Source organism: Dermacentor albipictus, chromosome 2, assembly GCF_038994185.2.
Source record: "Dermacentor albipictus isolate Rhodes 1998 colony chromosome 2, USDA_Dalb.pri_finalv2, whole genome shotgun sequence".
Classification (NCBI taxonomy): domain Eukaryota; kingdom Metazoa; phylum Arthropoda; class Arachnida; order Ixodida; family Ixodidae; genus Dermacentor; species Dermacentor albipictus.
In genome coordinates, this window is record NC_091822.1 from 22,473,686 (window position 1) to 22,491,719 (window position 18,034).

General features: G+C 47.3%; 1 protein-coding gene across 4 annotated transcripts in view; it reads right to left on the reverse strand.

Moving 5' to 3' along the window:
- The window catches only part of LOC135897941 (galactose-3-O-sulfotransferase 3-like), a 128,975-nt gene that overhangs the window by 107,323 nt on the left and 3,618 nt on the right, over positions 1–18,034 (reverse strand). The window contains exon 1 of one of the 4 annotated variants that reach the window (XM_065426652.2): positions 5,646–6,016. The exons of 1 other annotated variant lie outside the window; for it this stretch is intronic. The gene's annotated coding sequence lies outside the window, so the exon portion shown is untranslated. Of the gene's footprint in view, positions 1–5,645; positions 6,017–18,034 lie in introns of those variants that run through there. 2 more of the 4 variants (XM_065426653.2, XM_065426650.2) reach the window with 2 other exon arrangements.

Here is an 18,034-nt window from a genome sequence, read left to right on the forward strand (position 1 = left end):
ATAGAGCGTTACGTTGCGTGTTCAAGAAATGAGAATGAACATTTGCTCCCAGATCCGTTTCCGGGCCTCGTGGTGTGAGGTTTGTCTCTTTTGGCACCCTACTAAGATCCGCGCCGTTCCTTAGGCGCTGACAGCGCCGCTTGCATAGGAGTTGTGCCCATTGCTTCTGGCGGAGAGCTGGACACCTGCTCTTTGGAACGTTGTGCTCATTTTGAGGGCCTCATTCCGAGATACGAGACCCTTGAGGCCATCAAACCGGAGTCGATGGCCCCTTCTTCTCGGAAAGCAGAGCAACGCTAGCTGCAGCCGCCGAGAGGGTGGATGGTATCACCGTCGGGTCACTGTGTATGTGTCGGACAGTCGCCGGAAGCCCTGGTGATGCTGCCCCTTGACGCGCCACTTCACCGGAGCTATGCTTCGGCAGGTAGGACACTCGCCTGCGTCTACGTGGAATATTATATTCTGTTTTACTTTAATTGCGAGGATTCCTTTCTCTCGTTTTCATGACGGGCAGGACCACGAGTAAGCGGCGTGCTCCCCATCACAGTTCACAAAATGGATGGTGTTTTCGCACGACTCAGTTGAATGTTCACGCACCCTGCATTTAGCACATGTCAGTCGGCAGCGGTAGTTCTGTGAAGTATGGCCGAATTTCTGATATTTACGCATGTGGGAGGGTTAAGAACATATGGCACAACCCAGACCTGTACATAGCCTGCTTCGACTGCCTCGCACAACACACATGAACTGAATGTAAGGAGTTGTTTCGTTTGGATTTTTGTGCCGTCGCTCCTAATCTTGAATCGTTTTAGATTCATGATGTTCTGGTCACCCCAGCCTTCTAATACTTCGGTCTCAGTCAGTTTCATCAAGTCGTTATCTGAGATGAAACGAGGGATGGTGTTTATCGTGCGGTGAGGAGTTGCACTGACTGGCAAGTCTCGAAATGCCAATAGATTCTTTAGTTTCTGGTGCTGTTGCTCATCGCGGAGATTCAAGAGAAGGTCGCAGCTGGCCAACTTCCTTGCTTTATAGTCTGTGGCAATGGTTTCTTTCAAGTACTTTGCAACAAGAAAAGGATAAATGTCTCTCACTGCTTTTTCAGGTTTCTCATTGTAGACTACATGGTAGTGTTGAAAGTTCAGTGCTTTTTAAAAAATTTCACAGTTCGGCATGGCCCCTCTACTCGTGGCAGGAAGCGCGTGGAAAAATAAAGTCATAACAAAAAATCTTGTATCAGAAGCAATGGCAGCCACCAGTCCAACGATGGGACTTTGCAGACGATGGGAAGCAATGTCAGTCCGACGAGGGGACATTGCAGAAGTTTTGAAGGGCAGCTACTGCAAATGCCAGCTGTGCGACACTAATATAACGCAATATATGATATAACCTAGTTATGTTATGTCACACACAGTTAACCCTTGTCACCTGGAAAATCGGAAGCAAAGGAAGAGAATACAATAAAGGTTTAAAGCAAGAGAGAATGGCTAAGTTTTGAGAGGAGGACAGGAAAAGGCAACTGCCGATTTCCCTCGGGTGGATCAGTCCGGCGGTACCGTCTACATGAAGCTGAGGCCAAAGAGGTGTGTTCCCTCCACCGAGAGGCCATGCCGATTCAAACACCCAGCATTTTCTCAGACCCTAGGATCCCCTTTTCCCTGGACACTCCTAAGCCCCGCACGACTGCACACGGAAGGGTCCAACCTCATGTGCTCAGTTTCGTGGTGTCGCAAGGCACTAAACGCCTGCTCACGCAGGCGGCCCTGCAGGTCGTTATAATACTTTTTCTGGACTGAAACTCAAAAAAGAATGATCCTACTGCTGCATGTAAAACACGCCGTCATGTGATTTTGGTGCCTCCGTGTCATACCCTGGCTTTAAGAATTTCGCCTGACGATCAGTAAGATAGTGCATAATATGTGCCTCTGGGGCATGCTCAGTGATCCCACTAAGTGATGTGTCACACTCTATGAGCTTCCACTGCCACGACGGTAACAACTTTGCTGGAGGAATGAGACGATCTTCAAGGAGTGGTGCAACAACGCGTTTGCTGAGATTCCCCACTCGCCAAGGAAAGGCTCTCTCGCAGTAGGTCAATAATAAGAACGTGTGGCGCATGTCAAGTTGTTTACGCTTGAGTAACAAGAATGTGCAAGGTTGTAGTGTACTTTCAAATAGTATGTGAAGCTAGTGCACGGCTTTAGCAGTTCTGGTGATCCCTCATTGAATCATACATAAAGACTTTGTACATGGCTTGTTCTGAAGACTCCTGTGGCTAGGGCACTTGATGTACCAGACGGGTAAATTAGGCGACCGTAGTCCACGCACTAACACACAAACCTTTTAGTAGACATTGATGAGACGCTTCCTATCACTGCTCCATGTGAGCCCAAACTTTTGAGAAAATTCATTGTCGTCTAGCGTTTAATTTTGAGATTCCTTATGTGGAGAACAAAATTACGCTCAGTCGTTCCAGATATATGCTGTCCAAACATATCAATATTGTATTCCGGGGCTAGCCCCATCTTTCTTGCGAAAAGAACACAATCACTCCTCTAGGTTTAACTTTGAACCCATTTCCTCTGCCCACTTAGTTCCAGCCATGACAATAACCGTCTCTCGCACACGGTAAGGCTACAGGATGTGAATCCTATCTGCACATCGTCAACATAAACGAAATAAAGAAATGGCTTGTCGTGATGAAGCCAGGAGCGTCCACACCATCACGAAGAAAAAATTGGAGGACGCTTAAGCTTCGCCTTCAAGAGTGGAACGCGATAGCGTTCCCGTCGACCCGCCAATGGGTGTAAGACAATGGGCTACAGGGCAGCCATCACTTACGAGGCGCCCCGCATCAGACGCGGTGAGCGTCGAGCCATATGGTCGAGCAACGCGGCGTTCGGCGCAGCAACGAAACGTGCGCCTGAGCAAGCGGAGCGAACCAAAGAACTCGGTATCCCGGAGGGGGAAATGATGCACGCCAGCCAAACGCCGTGATCGGCACGGGCAGAGAGATAGAGAGATAGTGATCTAAAGAAAGGAAGGACGCTTGATTCTACAGAGGGAGCAAGGCGAAGCGTTGTCAGGGGAGAGAGTCCGAGCCGCGACAGCTCCAATGCCCGCGTGGCGCGCCATCTGTCGGGGCAGCGCCGTACATGGAGAGGAGGGGGTCTTCTGTGTTTGCCGCAAGATGGCTCTCCGTGTGCGGAAAGCGCAGAAGAAATGCAGCGAAACGCACTTCGCTACTCGTGTAATTGCGACTTCTGTAAGTTACATGTTCATAATTACCTATATACACTGCAGTATAACTTTCCACGGCTCGTTTCGAAGGCAACACCGCATTCACTAGAGGCGCGTTTGTACCTTTTGGAAGCATCGAAATCGTGGCTGAGTGGTAGCGTCTCCGTCTCACACTCCGGAGACCCTGGTTCGATTCCCACCCAGCCCATCTTGGAAGTTGCTTTTTATTTATGGAGTGCCTGCCGTGATTTATCGCTCACGGTCAACGCCGCAAAACGCCGACACCGACGCCGACACCCGCCGACGACACCGGCTTTTCTGCGACACGAGCTCCTTAACGCTATCGCGTTAAAAGAGTGCAGCTAAGCACGCCTCCCTTGGGAACACCAGTTTCTTACGCGAAGGGAAGGGACAAGACATTGGTGATTTTGACGCGAGAAGTACGATGTACAAAATAGCTTTCATACACACATACGTTCAGCACGTTCCCGCCGATGCCCATTTCCGACAGGTCTCAGAAAGCTCCGTAACGCTAGGTTGTGTTGTACGCCTTTTCCATATCGAGAAATACGGACAAAAAGAATTGCTGATGTACGAACGCACCTAGAATGATCGAATCGATGTGCACGAAATGATCGGTTGTAGAGCTGCTTTATTTCCTTCCATTCAAGGAAATACAGAAGATGAATATTGAACATTTTATCGAACAGATTGTTAAGACAGCTTGTAAGCACTATAGAGCGGTGGCTTGTTGCCTTCGGTGCCGCTTTTCTTTGTTTCAAAGTAGGGACAATAATCGCTTCTTTCTATGATGATGTAAGGTATCCGGCAGCCCGAACAGTGTTGAAGATTGCGATTAGTATCATTTGTGTATCCATGTGTACATTCTTAATCACGTCTTACATGATTCTCAGGTCCCGTTGTAGGCAAGTCAGCTCTCAACTAGGCACTACTAAGAGGATGGTTATCTGATTCGCTCTGCTGGCATTCCAATACGAATGCCAGACGTCCTTAGATTTTTTTGTATTTCACGAAGGAATGCGAGTAGATGATTGAGCTCCACACATGCTCAACGTGCTCCCGGAAAGAGTCTGACTGGTCTTGCAAGGCACTCCCTTCGTCGTTCACTAGAGGTAACGGATGGATTTTGTTTGTTCCTTTTGCTTTAATAAGCCGTCCCACACATTCATCTCAGGTGTGTATGAACTTATTATACCAGCGACGAACCTCATGCCGCTTTTTCTCTTTGCTTGGCACCATGTTCACCTTTCTTCTAATTTAAATTAAATTATGGGTTTTTACGTGCCAAAACCACTTTCTGATTATGAGGCACGCCGTAGTGGAGGACTCCGGAAATTTCGACCACCTGGGGTTCTTTAACGTGCACTTAAATCTAAGCACACGGGTGTTTTCGCATTTCGTCCCCATCGAAATGCGGCTGCCGTGGCCGGGATTCGATCCCGCGACCTTGTGCTTTCTTCTAATTTATTGTGCTTAAATACAATACGATTTTTCACACTTAATGTACCGCGAGGTATGGCTCATGCTCTATTCTGCCTCTTTTGCGCACCTCTGCAGTCTTCGTTCAACCAAGGAACACTCATTTTTCAGCGAAGCTGTGTATGGCTACTATCCTGGCGTTTCTCCGTGGCGTAACGTCAACAGAAAACTATCACCATCTATGGCTCACACCCCTGTAAGGCAGGGGTTACAAGTACTAATAAAAGGGAAGCGAACAGTGAATACATTCTTTGGAACCATGCATACAACATATAGAACAGCATACGTCTGAATTAAGCACAAGCGCAAAGCAACCATCCGAGCCACATTATTAATAATAAGGCATTCGTGCGCCTACCGGCAATGGCAAGCACGCAGCGCTCCCCACATACGTTTCCCGGTAACGATTACTGTTGCGCAAGCTAGCGCGACGACGGCAGTTTGACTGCAGGATACGGCTCAGGAAATGCATAACTAAACTTTTGTATGTAACAGAAGAACCCAGCTAGCAACTGATTTGTCTTGTGACAGTCCTATGGGAAGGCCACGTATAGTTAGGACTCCTGTAGAGGATCTTGCACACTAGGCGCGGCGAATTTCACTTCTGAATGGTACACGCTTTGTAGGTGTACGGAGTAGCGGTGAAAGCCAAGTCACTTCCCGTCGAAACATCTTCGGCTGATATTTAGGTAATGTAGATGTGAATGTAGCCATGTGAACAATTTCAAGCTATGTCCCAAGGGTGCTTGTTTTAGTGGTCGTCTACAGCTTTGCTGTCTGTTAAGACGTGGTGCTGGGAACCGTTTCAAACATCCCAAATACAAGTACACCGGAACATCACATGGGAGCATGCAAAATCAAGCGTCCCTATACAGCGTTAAGAACAACTACCTCCGCGCACTCACAGTGTGGTTGATGTGGCGTCGCTCGACAAACTGTAATGGCGGAGGCGTCAGGTGGGCTCTCGAAGACTCAGGTTGCTTGGCTGGTTGACCGGAGCGGAAGACGTCTCGATCACAGGTCCCCTACTACGTTGACGTCCCTCCTACAGCGGTTGGCCTCCCGAACGTTGACGTGTCCGACCCAGGCCAACGCGTCTCCCTGGCTCTTCCTCTCAGCTTGGTCTCCCTCTCGACGGGGCCTCGCCTCCTGGCTGCCTGAGCCACGCGTCTCTTACCGATTCGCTGAGCGCTTGTTTGTGGCACTTGTTCATCTGTACTTTTATTCTTGATTTATTATTTCGCTATGCCCCGTGCGCACGTGCAGAGAGGTGTCGTCCTTGTAGGCGATGCAGGCGCCGCGGTACACGTGCTTCCATGTTTTCGACGCCACTTCGTCGTCGTCCAGGCGCCTCTTGGCACTTCGTCACATTAGCCGCCATTTCAAAAAGCATTTAGGGCACCAAGCACTTTCCGTTAAGAGTTCACATGATATTCGTTTGCACTCAGACAAAAATCACTCTAAGAATCTTTAAAGCAAGATTTCCTAATGATGATTTTCGAGATATCGCTAAAATGTCATTAAAACATCACAGAGTTCATATTAAAAAAACTTCAGAAATATTGCGAGATTCTAGAAACAGTGTTTATAACTAATGCAACACAGAAATCAATCTGAAAGTTGTTTTGGGATAAAGTTCAGTCAATACTCTAATATTCATGCCTTTTTTTCCTAGTGACAAAAGAACGCAGCTGTATAGCAGTAATGTACTCAGTGAAGTTATCCAGTTCCATTTTTTAAGCAACCTATTTGCATACTTGTACAATATAGCATCAAAACATATAAGGTAGATCTGAAGTTGCTCTGAAAAAGTTTAGTGGACCGAAAAGTGGCATTTAGTATCTTTTATAGGCGAGTAGGAATAACATCGAACGGTATGTGCAAAGAACACAAAAGGGTTTTCGCGACGCACGGGTCACACACGGTAGCATAATTGTGTTTGGTTAACATTAGCTTAAGCTTTACCACTCAGCGCCCTAGAAAACTCACATTTTTCTTATATCTGACGAATTTTCGGTGGGAACTGGCACGCCATATCGGCTGAAACTGACGCGCATGTCTCCCTACGCAACGTCGGGTTTCACGTGCGTGACAAGCATACACCTTGCGACGCTATTTAGGCGAGAAGCGCAAGGCCTCCCTGCGTTTTACGATTTCACGTGTTGTTTACTTTCAAGTTGTTTTTTACAGCCAAGTTGCTTCACATGCACCGAAAAACTGGCTTTCTGTTTTCATGTTCCCACGCAAAGTTTAGCATTGTATGCTTGACCGCACTCGATTTCATACGCGAAGAACTTTCATACACCTCGTCGGCCATGTTTGCTTGCCAGACCACACTCAGGAGTGCTTGACACCCTTTCAGAATTTGTGCCTTTCGTCTGCTCAGCGGAAGCCATCGCGTGAACCTCAAAAACATTTACGTCTTCACACTGTTCCGCGAAATCTCCTGTGCCTATGGCAATTTGAAATTTAACTGCCTCTCTGTAGGTATTACGATCATGAAACGAAATATTTTGGAGCTTTTTACCCGATTGTTCAACAATCTAAATCCCCTCGTGAGACTTCATGCCGGTCTCTATAAAATCAACAAAACTGCCGTCGGTATAATCAGTAATACTGATATTACCGTATGCTTTAGCCGCGTACAGTCTATGGCATGAAACAAATTGTTGAGCGTTTTGGAATCTTAAATCGAGCTCAGTGTGCTGCTCACAAGAATGTAACACTTCGTGAGAAGACAGCCCACCTGAACACTGCTCTCCTTTGCATCTGTCTGTCTGTCTTGCAGATCAACTACAAGATTGCTACCGAGCTCACTGCTGAGCTCGGCGGGACTAACACACTCATTAAACGGTAACATGGCCAAATCCTGACAGTGAATAGCATAGTGCCTTGCAAGCCTTATAGCCACGTCTTTTTTTTTAGTCGACGCTCTTCAAGGAACAACTTCTCGCCCAAAACCTCACGCTCTAACTCAAGTCTGCGGCTATGAGCTTCACGTGCTTGTGTTCTCTCATCACGTGCTTTCCTTGCTCTTTCCTCTGCTCACGCTTTAAGCTGCGCATCTTTCAAGCCAGATTTTTCACTGGCCTCAATGAGTGTAAGGATTTTCATTTATGCCTACCATGCAGCCATCAGCTACAATATCTTATTGTACTGATCCGACCTTTCTAAAAAATCAGACAGAGTCTCCGTCGCGGACGCCATTGTTAAGAGGTGGTTCGGGAAGCAGGTTTAAAATTATGAGTCAGAGACGCTTCTGAAGGTAGCAAGGGAAGAACAGCAGCAATCACCGCATACAACCCTATATTCAACCATCCAAAATACAAGTGCAAAGGCACATCACATGGGGGAAAGCAAGATCAAGCGGCCCTACACAGCGTTCAGAGCAACTACCTCTGCGCACTCACAGTTTGGTTGATGTTGCGTCGCTCGACGAACTGCACGGGCGGAGGCGTCAGGCGAGTTCTCCATGACTAAGGTTGTTCGGCTGGTTGACGGGAGCGGAAGACGTGTCGATTACAAGTCCCCTCATGCGTTGACACTCGACCGAGTCCCTCCGACAGCGGTTGGTCTCCCGAACGCTGACTTCCGACCCAAGCCAACGCGTCTTCCTGGCTCCTCTTCTCAGCTTCGTCCCTTTCTCGACGAGGGCCCTTCGACTCCTCCTGGCTGCCTGAGCCACGCGCCTCTTGTCAATTCTTAGGCTGCTGAGCATAAGGTCGCGAGATCGAATGCCGGCCATGGCGGCCGCATTGCGATGGGGGCGAAATGAAAAAACACCCGTGTACTTAGATTTAGGTGCATGTTAAAGAACCCCAAGTTGTCGAAATTTCCGGAGTCCTCCACTACGGCGTGCCTCATAATCACAAAGTGGTTTTGGCACGTAAAACCCCATATTTTAATGTAATTTTTTGCCGATTCGCTGAGCGCTCGTTTGTGGCGCTTGTTGATTCGTAGTTTTATTCTTGATTTATTATTTCGCTACACCACGTGCACACGTGCAGGCAGGTGTCGTCCTTGTAGACGATGCAGGTGCCGCGGTGCCCGTGCTTCCATGTTTTCGACGCCACTTCTCTCGGCTGAGACCCGCAATTTCGAGCCTGGATGAAATGCTTCCTCACCGACCGCCTTCAGCACACCGTTATAGGAGTGTCCTTCAGCTTCAACCAAGGTACTTTCCGGAGTTCCACAAGGATCGCTCCTTGGTCCCCTTCTCTTGCTCACCCATATTAATGACCTCCCTTGTGGCATTTCTCTTCGCGGACGACTGTGTCCTTTATCGTCGAATTTCTGCAGAGTCCGACCAGGCGCTTCTTCAGAACGGCCCGCATTTAATATATAACTGGTGTACCAAATGGTTGATGCATCTAAATGCAAATTTATTCAAATTTCCCGCAAGCACGCTAACTTTACCCGTGCGTGCTCATTACACACAGTCAACATCTCGCAGGTACAACCGTATCGGTACCTCGGTACGCTAATCGCTAGCAATCTAAACTGGCCGGAACACATCACGAAACAGATCGCCGACAGCTCTAAAACACTAGGCTTCATCAGAAGAACATTTATCGTTGTCATCCCCTTCCGTCCGTAAACTGGCATACGAAAGATTTGTTCGAACAAAACCTGAATACGCTACCGCGATTTAGTGCCACATCAAACATATATAATCAATGCAATATAATCTGTCCAGAACCGATTCATATCTTCAAAATATGACTACAAAACTAGTATCAGCAGTATTAAGTCATCGCTCAATTTACCCACATTAGTGTATCGACGCAAGATATCACGTCTATGCTTATTCCACAAGTTGTACTACCATTTTCAATATCTGCGCGAATCACTTCTACAACCAGCACGTTCGTCACAACGCCTGTTCAATTGACTCAGTTTACAGCACCTGTATGGATCAACTTCTGCCTTGAATCAATCATTTTTACCCACAGCAGTCCAGGAATGGAATGAACTCTCAGATGCAATCGCCACGGAGCATGATCCTGAAGAATTTAAAGAGCGGTTGCTTTCACATTCTGGAAATTAGAATTGTGCACTTTCTCTTTGCACTCCAAGTGTTGCTGCATTTGAAGTCGCCCGCACTTCTACTTTATTTCGCTGCATTACTGAACCTGCGTTCTTTTAATTCATTCTTCTTGTAACATTTTTGACTTGTGTATATCTATGATGACTCTCCCCCCCCCTTTTTTTTATGTAATACCCTGTAAAGGGTCCTTAAGGGTCCAGTAAATGATGATGATGATTTAGCATGCCCAGTGATACTGAGTGCAATAGTATTTACGCGCAACTTCCTTTACCTATGAATTTAGTCTTTTCAAACATGGGCGGGCATGCTCACTTGTCACAATATCCCGCTGAAAGACTCCCATAGCCATTATTTACGTTACTCCAGTGTTGACGAGTTCTGCCATTGAAACACTGTCCCGTTTACCCTATATAAATTTTACTGTAGCTCAGCGGTATCTTACAGATAACGAACACTGCGCGTGCAGTCAGTGAAACGAGTATTATGACTGGTGGAGCACAGGAGCATTTCAAGCAGTTTCATACGATTGCATACCGAGACAAACTGCACGGCGCAATGAAAAGCTAACAATATGTATATCAGAAACTTTCTTCAGATTGTGCGACAACCTGTGCAAGTATGGCACCACGTACACTAGTTTCTTGTCTTATTTTCTTTCTGTTCTGTTTGCATACGCATTCATTTTTTTTAGTTTCTGCCAGATCGCTTCCCAAACAGAAGTGATGACAGAACGGGGAGCACCTGTGTTCTACAATCGTGCTGTCTGATTTAAAAATCAGTTCACACTCGTGCTCTCGCAAGTCACTCAGTGCTGCCTTAATGCATGTGGTCGTTATGCCCCTCTTAATCAGTTTAGAGTGGGCGCCGCCGTAGGGCAGCAAGGTTGTTTTAGATCTGAGATCATGTGCCCAGCATACATGCTCATCCAAAGAACGACAGAGAAAAACATCAGGAAACTGAATGCGGTTCATAACCGTCAATTGGTCCATGAGCTTAAGTGATCGGGATCAGTTCGTGAACATATCAAAAATTTCTTCGACTGCATCATATATGTTTCTTCATAACAGTTAAGTAGTGGTCAACGTACCAAAACACCTACCTTTCAGGCGTGTCCACGAACTTAGCAGAAATTACGTTGTCACCAGAGGGTAGAGGTTTGTCGCAGAAAATGAGGGCTATGTCTGGTCTATACAGATGCCGCTACATTGGATGTAGAGCTGGCCATTATAATTGATGGCAGTTGCATAAAGGTAAAAATCTAGGAGCGTTAAGCAATTGCCGCTGTTAAAGCCGACAGAATTCTGCAAAGTCAGTTTTAAAAATCTTCTATCCTTTCACGCTCTGCACACATCAAACCATCACACAGCACAGAATAACATAAGCCCTCTGCATCTATTGAACATGCGGTTACAGCAGTCCCCTGTGCCGCTATCTCGTACACGTTCGAAAAGCCGACGTTAGATTTCGCCTCGCGCGATTGTCCAGGCTGCGCCGATATTGTGGCCTAGGCCAATCTAGCCCAATCGCGTGAGGCGAAATCGAATGTCGGCGTTTCGAATGTGTGCAAGATAGCGGCCCCTGGTCTTCATTATTTGCCGAGATAACTTCTTACATGGAGAACTAAATTTTCAGAATTTTGTCTGCTTTAACAGCGTGAATTTTTTTAAATTGTTTAGCAATCTTAGATTGTTATCTTCATACAACTGACATCAATTTGAACAGCCAGTTCTGCATCCAGCGTATCGGCATCAGCATAGGATCGGCTATTGCCCCCATATTGTTCGACATATATTTATCCTCTGTTGACAATGTAACTTCTGCTAAGTTGGTAGACATGCAGCCTGTTTAAGTATATCGAGGACTACCTAATTCTTATAAAGAAAAATATGCGTATGCATCTTGACGACGCGGTCAAAGATATTTCGGACATGTTCATCAACTCGTCGGGATGACTTACGTTCACGTACCAATCGCCGTTTAACAACCGCATTCATTTTCTTGATGTTCATCTTTGTTGTGCTTAGGATGGGCATGTATGCTGGGCATATGATTCCAGATCCAAGAACTTTTTGGCCTACGACAACGTAAACTCTAAATTAGAAGGGGCAAAACGACCACATGCTTTAAGGCTGCACTGTGTAAGTCATGTGAGTACGAGTGTGAACGAAGTTTTTCAAATAGACAGCACAATTCCATAACGCAGGTTTTCCCCGTTCTGTCATTACTTCAGTATACGAGGCCATCATGCAGAAAGAAACATGGAAGTTTGGAACCAGCATACAAAGAAAAGAATAAAGACAAGAAACCAGCGCACATGGTGCTTTACTTCCTCAAGTTGTCGCACAATCTAAAGACATAATGTTAATTTCCTTTTCAGTGCTCTGTGCGAGCTTTTCTCGATTGCGGTCGCATGAAAACGCTTGAAAGGCCCCTGCGCACCCACAGTCATAAAACTAATTTCACCGAGGGCACGCGCAAAGTTATATATGGGATACCGCTAAGCTGCGGTGAAACTCACATAGGACAAATGGGACAGCGTTTCAACGACAGAGCTCATCAGCACTGCAATAGCGTAAGGAATGGCTATGGGAGTCATTTTAGCGAGACATTCTGAATAGGCGGCATGCACTCTATTGTTTGAAAAGACAAAATGTATAGGGAAAGAAAAAAGCACGAGCAAAAGCGAAACACCAGATGCATATCATATATTATAGGAAGGGGATAAATGTGTAAGCGCTCCCTCCCTTGCTTTGTGGAGAAAGAAATATCTGTTCTTGCATCAAAGTTCATGATGTTCCTGGTTTTGTTAACGTATATGTGACGACTGTACTCATGCCTATGCTGTAAAAGCTATAAAACACCTGGTCAACTTCAAATAAACTTCCAGTTGGCAGTCAGCGCTTGTCTGTGGTAATGTTTCTTCGCGTCCTTGTTTTATTCGCGCTGTTCAACCTCAGTTCCAGATTTGAACAAGCTCGTCCTCTTCAACATGTTACTAAAAATTCTTACACGGAAAGCGTTGTGTGAGAGATAGCTTTGCATTATGCAAAGCATGTTACCAGGGACACCCATTTCCGATGGGTCTCTAATAATGCCCCATCGCCATGTGGTGTCATAGGCCTTTTCCATCTCTAGAAAAACTGACGAGCGTTGTTATAGGCAAATGCATCGCGGAAGGGTGCCTCAATGAGCACAAGATGATCGGTTGTGGACCGACGTTCTCTAAAACCATACTGGTAGTAGGGATCAGGCATGTTGTTTGATTCTAGTACATGAAAAAGACAACGATATTTTTAAACGCTTATATAGTCCGTTTACAAGCGCCATTCACTGGTACCTTGTTACCAAGGGTGTGTCTACCCTGTTTCAAAAGAGGGGCAATGATAGCCTCTTTCCATGTTGCTGGAAGGTGTCCGGCTGCCCAAATGTTGTTAAGAAGTGCACGCAATCTAATTTGTGTGTCCGTGTGCACGTTTTTGATTATGCATACGTGACCTTGTCTGCTCACGGCGCAGAGCTTTCGCAGACATTCAATGCTGCTCTGAGTACAGGATGTTGAGGGGACTTTGATATAGATTGTTTCCCCTGCCTTTGCCATCTAGTGTCTTGCGACACTATGTTTCTGTGTGTTTAGGGAATGTCTGTGAATAGTGCGCGAAGCTAGATATATACTCTAATATTTACCAAAGAGGGTCTCTGTGGTCTTCAAACCTATTTCCTTGAATATTTCCCAAGGGCAGCAGATGCGGTTGCTGCCACTTTTGCCTTCAGAGCGCAGCCACACTATTGTTTCTTGGGTATAGGAATCGATTACCACGAGAAAATTCTCCCAGCTTGCTCTCCTAGCCTGTCGTCGCGTGCGCCTTCTTTGTGATGTGGATTTTTTTAATCCAACCAGGTTTTCTGCAGTTTGGTACCCGTGCGGAATCCCCCACGCTTTGTTTTGTTTATTTAAAGTTTATCTGCCGTCATCGTTCCACCAGCGAACTCGTCTTCCCCTTGAATGACCATTCTTTTAAGGGATGAACTTTTCTTCTACGTGAATAATAAAAGCTGTAAAATATTGTTATGGAAGGATGAACGGAGAGAAAAAGAACAAGACCGCGAGACGCTGGTTGCTGCGGGTTGTTGGTGGTCAGCCATCTTAACTACACAGACTCATTATGTATATATATTGTAAAAATAATCTTCGATAACTCCCAACATCCCCGTAACATATTGGTGGAGGTGCGCACGACTAGAGGAAACAAGCGGATCGCCGTCGCTACTGATTACGCGACACGCAACGCAATAACAAAGGCGTTGCCGACTAGTTGCGCAACAGACGTAGCCGATTTTCTCCTTCACGACGTCATTCTCCAGCACGGTGCACCTCGACAGTTACTTGCAGACCGCGGTAGCTCGTTCTTGTCTCGAGTTGTGGACGACATCCGCCGCTCTTGTGCCACTGAGCACAAGCTGTCCACCGCCTACCACCCACAAACGAACGGTCTTACGGAAAGTCTCAACGGAACACTCACAGAGATGCTGTCGATGTACGTTACCAACGATCACCGCGACTGGGACGCCACGCTGGCCTACGTGACATTCGCGTATAACTCGTCTTGACGTGACACCGCAGGATATTCACCCTTTTATCTTTTGTATGGCCACGACCCCGCTTCGCCATTTGACACCATCCTACCTTCTGTGCCCCGCGTTGCCACTGAGTACGCTCGTTAAGTTATCGATAGCGCTCACATGGCGCGTCAAGACGCGCGATCTCGCTTATTAGCCTCGCAGCATCTGCAAAAGGAGCGTTATGACCGGTGCCATCGTGATGTTCAGTTCGCCCCAGGTGCTTCGGTGCTGCTTTGGTCACCATGTCGTCGGGTCGCCCTCTCCCAGAAGCTCCTCTCTCGCTACCCAGGGCCTTATGAAGTCCTACGTCAACGACGTCAATTACGAGATCGCGCCGTTACAGTTTCATCTATCCTCAAGTCCGCCGCCTGTTGACGTCGTGCACGTTTCGCGGCTCAAGTCATACTTCGCTCGCAAATCTTCGCCTACCATGCGCCGAGACGGCGCTTCGCCACCCGGGGGCCCTGATACGGAAGGGTGAAAGAAGAGAGAAAGAATAAGAGCGCGAGACGCTGGTTGCTGCGGGTTGTTGGTGGTCAGCCATCCTAACTGCTGAGACTCATTTTGTACATATATTGTAAATATAATCTTCTATACTCTCAACATATCCGTAACAATATAATACAGCATGATGCATACTAAGATTACTTATAAACCCTGGTGACAAATGGGTGTATTTTTACAACATTTCGAATCGGCCGAGGCAAGTTTCTAGCGAGGCAGGTGCAGGGAGGAGTCAGGTGGTGTTACGATGTATAGATTTACCGCGAAGTGGTCTTTTGCATATGGATTTTTGATGACACGTGGCATTCTGTATCAGGGAAAACAGAGGCAGAGCCAATAGAAAGGTCTATTGATCAATATGAATTATGATGAAGGTTCCAATATCGTGATTCTTTATTATTGAAGAGGTCCACACCAGAGTTTACAAGGAATTGCTCTATAACTCGACCTCTCGCGTCACATCACGTGATTCCCCCCAAAAAAGTGTTGTGAGCGTTGTTATGATTGAGGGTTCAATCCCTTCGCTCGTGATCCGTTGTCAAGATTGGAGTCGGGCATGAATTAGAAGGTAGCTGGCCCGTGCCGTTGTCCAACTTATCCACGCTGAGTATGTTGATGAAGGGAAGGACTGCTTCTCATCGAGAATGAGGAATATGGGTTCATTTACAGTACTTATATCAGTCTAACATGACTGTTTGAGAAAGTACATCAGTCTAACATGACTGCTTGAGAGAGAGGGTCCTGAGCAGCCACACAACAGCAGTTTTTAAACACTCGGTCCTCTCCCGATACCCTGGTGACGGAAACGGCGTCTAAGCACCGTAGGCGAGTTGACCAGGCACCGTAAGTGAGAACGAGGCACCGTAGGGGCATTTATTCCCCGAACTGCAGCGCGCCCGCCGGCCGCCCATTGTCTGGCGTCTTGGTCGGCACGTGGGAAGGGGTGTCAGTTGAAGTTCCCGCGGCTCAGTAGCAATAGTTGGTCCGCCGAGCCCATTTAGTTACAATGGCGACTTCGTCAAACGCGGCTCCAACGACGGAGAGTCGAGGACGCACGTATTGTTGTTCACACACAGTCGACTTAGTCACGCCGTGGCTAGAGGTGTGCGGCGACGCTCCCGGAATGTTGCCGCCATAGTCGCAACTGGGTGGCAAAACTTGCACTGCAGCTGGCCGTTCTTAACAGCGTTAAAATATCGCAGAAGTATGTACGGTTCCGGAAGCTGATGAATGATGTAACAAAAATGTTTTACCGAGGTGATTATTTTGGGGGTAGAAATATCGAACATATATTGACCAATTTATTTTAAAAATTTCCCGTACACACACTGCCTCATGAGCCGCCTGAAGGGCCACATGTTGACAAGGTACAGACTTGCCTGCAACTATTGCTACACCACCCGACAACGCGACCACCTCGGTCTTTGCGGATAATATCATATTGCCAGAGAAGGCTTCTTCGTGTTGATTTAAGGTGTGTCTCTTGAAGACACGGGGACTTTAAGTTAAACCTCTGTAGGATTTTTTTAGCATCATTAAGATTGTGGAGGAGACATCTGACGTTTCACTCTGTTATTATTGCGATAGCAGTTAAATGAACGCTCCAAGCACACTTCTGCCGTCGCCATCGCCGTGATGTTCCGCATAAACTCGAAGGGCAATAACACCTCCGACGCGCGTCGTATGCTGTATGTGAGAGTGAAAGCACGCGAGAGAAGCTGACGATTACAGCCTAGTCTGCAGCGCGCGAACGAAGAAAGCGGCGAGCAAACACGCCGTTTTCCTTCGCGCGTTTGACCGTCAGAGAATGGGAGGGAGGGAGTGGTGCGCTCCGCCAACCACTGCGCATGTCGCCACCGGGCGCAAGGGGAACTAACGATCGCGGTTCCAGCTCGCGCTCAGTTTTGGAGGCTGCGCGGTAGGGCGGCTTCGACTAATGCAAATGCGTACTTTGTACGGCCGCGAGCGCCGTATCTCGACAGTTGTCTGCAGACGGCTCACACATTCGTGTGCGTTGTGTGCTCGCCACTATTGCGTTGAAGTGGTAGACCGCACTAAATTCGCTAGCCGTCTTGCTCAGACCAGCGCTTTGACAGCGAGGTCCGCGCTCATCGAGTGTGATGTGTTCATGTCTGCTCGTGCGCGCTGACACCATCTGCTTGTTGATTCTGTAAGTAAAAGGATGTTTACAAGTTTATACGGCCAATAAAACTGCTATCCTTACTTCGTTTAGTTGTGCCGTATTTTCCTATCGCAATCAATCCTACGCCTTAAGGGCGAGACTGCGACTTTATTGTGTAACCATGATGAAAGCGGTTTTTTCTGCTTGGCGTTAAAGAAAGACCAGTTGGCTCACAGTGCGCTTTCCATCACCTCTTCCGAGGCGCTGGACACACGCTCTTGTGAGCGGTGTGATCGACGATGAGGCCTCGTCTTAGGGGACGAGACCCCTAAGGCTACCAGACCAGTCATCAATGACCCCTTCTTCTGAGGCGGTGGCTCAGCGGTACCTGCAGCCAACTCGTGGGGGGGGGGGGGGGGGGGTGTCGCGGAAGGTGTCACTACCGGCTGACTGAGTGTGGGCTGCACAGCTTCTGGAGGCCGCTGTGTTGCTGCCCCATGCATGATACGCCACTTCGGCAAAGCTGTTCTTTGGCATGTACGCTACCCGCCTACGTGCCTTTGAACGATATGTTTTCTTTACTTTTTCTTACTATTTCTTTTTCGTTTTTTCAGGATTGGCCAGACCGTGAGTATGCGGTGTGCTCCCCATCACAGTTCGCGCAGTGTGTGAAGAGACGCGTGTTCTTGGCCACTACAACTAGCGAAAATCTTGCGGCGTCGCCAGTTCTGTAAACTGTGGCCGAATCTTCAGCATTTAAAGCATATGAGAGGACTGCGGGTGTACTGACTGACCCGGATCTCTATGTACCCTGCCTCAATGGTCTAAGGTATACTTTATCCGACAGTTAGACTTAGGTGCGTTGTTTCGACCTCTTTGCCCTCACGCCTCATCTTAATTTTCTTGACATTTATCGCATTCTTATTCGTCCAGCCCTCTAGTAGTTTAGATTCAGTCAGCCCTGTCAGATAAGAATTGGAAGCGAATCCACGGGTGGTGTT